Source organism: Nannochloropsis gaditana, assembly GCF_000240725.1.
Source record: "Nannochloropsis gaditana CCMP526 unplaced genomic scaffold scaffold317, whole genome shotgun sequence".
NCBI classification, from domain to species: domain Eukaryota; class Eustigmatophyceae; order Eustigmatales; family Monodopsidaceae; genus Microchloropsis; species Microchloropsis gaditana.
This window is the reverse complement of record NW_005803636.1, coordinates 16,602-21,137: the sequence shown is the minus strand read 5'-3', so window position 1 is coordinate 21,137 and position 4,536 is coordinate 16,602.

The window sequence follows — 4,536 nt, the reverse complement described above, 5'->3', positions numbered from 1 at the left end:
GCACCGAGCGAATAATACAGGTGATGGAAGAGAAGGAGGGCCGGAGGAATGGAAGGTTGTACGTGATTGGCTTGCTGTGTGTTTGCCGCCTGTGCCTTCATTAGTGCTGCGCAGCGTCTCTGGACTTTTGGGCTGTTGCTGCTGGAGGGGGAGAAGACGAGGATTGAAGGCGGGGGGGAAGAGGAAGTGGAGGAGGGAGGGGCGGAGGGAGAGGAAGTGTCCGTGCCGCGGTCTACCTCGAAATGATGCCCCAAAACCAAAAATGCGGCGTCCACCTCACCACCTGTCCCGCCATCCCCTGCGCTCTGGCAATCGAGCTCCACGTATGCCTGGCACTTCTTCACGCTGAGATCAAGGGCCACCCTCCTCCAGAGGACCCATCGACTAGCCCTTTTTCAGAACCAGCCCGTTTCCAGGCCCTAGAGTGCCTAGCCCGCCTACATTTGGAGGGCATGACAAGGCCTACCCTCCTTCGTACGCTCACCTTTCTGGGCAAACTCATCAACAACTACCGTGGGGCCTGGCGCCCCGTTCCAGACGACCCAAATACATAAAACCCCATATATAGGGTGCCTATTCCGACTATTTATTAGAGAGTAACAATGCATGCAAGGCCCTTTCTATCTTCCGTTTAGAGGGGTAAGATGTTGATCTACACATGAACTTCTTCCTCTTGATTTCTTAAATTCCATTTATATGTCTCCCCCGCCCGTCTGTAAAGATAGAAGGACACGCTCCGTTTTGATTAGATTGAAACAATTTGATACAGTTATGGCTTAACCAAGGTCAGTGTCGATAAAAGAAAAAGAATCAAGTCAACTCAACTCAACTCAACTAACCAAAAGCGCCCCAACTTTTTTTTGTGTTCATCAAATTTTCCCGAACATAGCTGAATGTATTGCAATCATGGTTCTAAGCTGAATGTATTGCCCACACAAAGGATGGGGTTAGCAAGCATGAATTTCTTTTCTCGCAAGCCACTTCGTGAGGGAATCCATCACGCAGAAAATCGATTGTCAATACCTCCGGGACCTGCGGTCCCCCAGCTCCAACTGCATCTTTGGTGCTGCACCACTTGGCGGGAATGGAAAGCAATGTTTCGTTGGCAGTCCTATGAATTCTCTTGACCGCCTCTTGTAGGGCCGTCGTCACCACAATGGATCCGCATGAGGCCTTGACCAGAGATAATGACTCTCCTGTCAATCCTACCCTGAGTTCCCCCTCAAGATAATCATGGAAATTGACTTCCCATGCCAGACGTAGAAATTTTGGCCCTATACCTGAGCTTCCACCATACACAAAGTACTTATCGGCGGCCACCGATACAAGTGCGGACCCAAACATGCCAAGAGGCATATCGCTGACATATTGAAATTTCCTTGCGTCCATGTGGTATTGAAGCACCACATCGGAAACGTACTGCGCCGCTCCAGTGCTTTGGCCTCCGAGTAATAGCGCCACGTTCGTCCCTCGGACTTGCAGTGGCGTACGTGTATCCAGGGGCACATATGGGATGTGGACCTCTTCCGGCAACCAGATGTTCGTGCGCAAATCGAAGAAGAACACTTTGTTGATAGCGTGTGTATCAGCGGGACGCCCCGGGAAGAAGTGAATGAGTTGATGCTTTTCATCAAGTAGGAGCGTCGCATGTGTGGTATTTACACGCGGTATTGGGAGCCATTTGAGTACCGACAGTTTGCAAGGGTCAAACTGGAAGAAGCGGAAGGGGGTTTTCACGAACTCATTGCTGCCTGTGTAGCACCAATGGACGCCGTCTACGTCCAAGCTGGTGCACTGAATTATCCCTCCGACTGGCAGGTCCACGACGCTCCATGGTCCCCACTCAGACTTGTTGCCTTTGAGGAGGGAAAGAACCAGGGCGGCGTTATTAGGTGTGTGTGTTTTGTTGTCGTAACGGATGCCTCCCAAAATAATCACTTCCGATCGTTTTGCGCAGAAAAACATTCCATTAAAAACATGATGCAGGCCCCATGGCAAGGAGGGCGCTGAACGTCTGTTCCACTGGCCGCGCTTCAGGTCATAAATGTGGATACGGCCTTCATCGATGGGGAACCCGCCGGCAAACCAAATTTCCTCTTCTTGCTGGCCATCCTGTCCGATGTGCGTCATTGCCAAGCCACTTCCTTCCTGAAATCCGATCGGTGGCGGATGTGGAAGGACTTTCCACATAATACTCCCACCGTTTCGTGATCTCCCACTTGACTGCATGCTATTTCTGTCAGGACGAAGCAGCGAATGCAGCGAAAATAGCGCTATTAATTCAATGGCCAACAAAGATATGATGTTCGGCACGCGCGTCCGTAAAATTGTCGCATTCTTGACCCTGTTCAATTTATTTGCTTTGTCTCTGTGGCATTGGGAATCGATATGGGCGCGCTGGATAGTCATGTCCACCCGGAAGCTTCAAACAAAGAACTGTCATGGATGTTTTGATAATGATTGTGATGATGATGATGATGATGATGGTCATGATGATGGTGGTCAAGATTTTTTTGTCGAACTTCACAGTTGGGGGCGTTGTAGAATTTGGTAATGAAGCACAACTTTACTCGGCCGCGGCGAACAGCGAGTTTGCCTACTTTGAGTAAGACTCCGTTTAGCACAGAGCTTGCTTGTGTAAACTTGCTGCAAGGATGCTGCTATTCATGTGAACATGCAGAAACTCTATACCGTGCGTCTACAAATTATGAACTTCTTCTCGACATTGCCAGAACAAATGCACACTTTCCTCGTATAGTCCAAGTCCGTTTATCGAATTTTACTCGCGCTGGCGCAGTACAATTTGCGACCGATGGATTGACTGCTGCTACAACGCTTGGTAACTTCACCTACTTCGGATACGGTCTGACATATGGGTGCACGGTTGTCTAGAAACGACTAAGTTCTTTCATACTTACGTCGTGGCCAATCCAAAGGTCCTACGGGTCACCCGCACGGGGGGGGAAACTCGATATGACAACCTTCAATATGGTCGACTCTATATCCCTTGAGGGCGGGGAAAACTCAGCAGAAACAGCTGTCACAGGGAATAATTTCCTCTATTTTGGGTGAGTGCCACGCATGGAATCGGGCTTCACAGTGTTGCGTGCCAGTGTTTCTGTGTCTTCGCGATGCAACTCCTCCTCTGCCGCATGCCTCAGAACATGGACAGAGCACCCCGTGGGTAAAAATGAGTCTGAATAACAAAGGATGGGACTGAAGCCCATCGTATTACAATCTTTAATGGCAAGCTTATATAATGACAAATACGGAGAATCAAGACAGAGGAGGGCGCAAGCCGGTAAGGCAAACCCTCTGTTCGAAAATAGAAAGCTCATGAGACTGGAGGTGCAAGGGTCCGGCTAACTCACCAAGTGAATCTGTAGGAGAAGAATCTTAAGGAAAGTTTTCTTTTACGAAGGAAAGATGTAGAATTTGAAGGAAAGATGAAGAATTTAAAGGAAAGTTAGAATTTTTTTCAAGGAAAGATGAAGTATTTCAAGAAAAGATAAACAAATTTAAGAAAAGAATTTAAGGAAACATAAAGAATTGAAAGGAAACAGAAAGAATCTAATGAGACGAGAAAAAGTGAGAATACTCGCCAAGTCGGGTGTGTAATGGGATCAAGGGAAGAATGGTAGTAAAGAAGAAGAGCAGAAGAAATGCGAAGGCTCCTCAAGTTGTGTGTGGAATGAGGTTAAAATGTCAATGGAGATCGCCATGCACATTTTCCAGGAGAACGACAGGGATATTCGTTCCCCACACGCATCGGTCCATGAAGAAGGACATTCGTGACATGTTGTGTACAATCATGAAGCCGGTTGCGCGCAATGATGATGTCACAAGGCAAAACCAGACAAGCACAGCTTCCAGAAATTGGCAAAAAAATTTGAAAGCGAGTATCGACTGTGGGACGCGATTGTCTGTCAGCTTACGGGCGGCTATTGGCCTTCTGCAATGCGTGTGGGAAAATGATGGATTCCGTATGACTTGAACGTTAAGAGGCTAAATATCACAAAGGAGCCAAAAAAAAAGCATTCCATCTCCGTGGGTACGATTCTCACCTTTCCTTTCTGGTTCTCCCTTCACATGATCCCTTCCTTGTCTTTTTTCCCTTTTATCTCTCCTTCCTTCACTCTGTGTTTCTCTTTTGCGACCACAAATATTACGAACGGTGCCGTTTGCTATTCTGCATTTTGCGATAGCGGTGGCCATCGTCCCCGGACCTATATATATACATTCCTTTACGTTCCTCTTGATGGTGCTCTATCCAAAGACAATTATCCAGCCTCTGTGCCCCCCCTTGGTCTTTCCTGCTTCTGAACGTACTGCCCAGACCGTCAGGTCCTATCAATAAGCCGTGCTTCGAGCATTCAACTTGGCGACAAATTCCCTGAACGTCTTCTCGCTCTCTGCCGCGGCCAAGCGGGTCGAGGGAGCGATCGGAGGAGAAGGAAAGCGCAGTGGAGGGGCGGTAAAGAGAGAAATGAGGGAGGGAATGACAGATGAGTGGCAGTGATTGTATGGTCGGTAGGC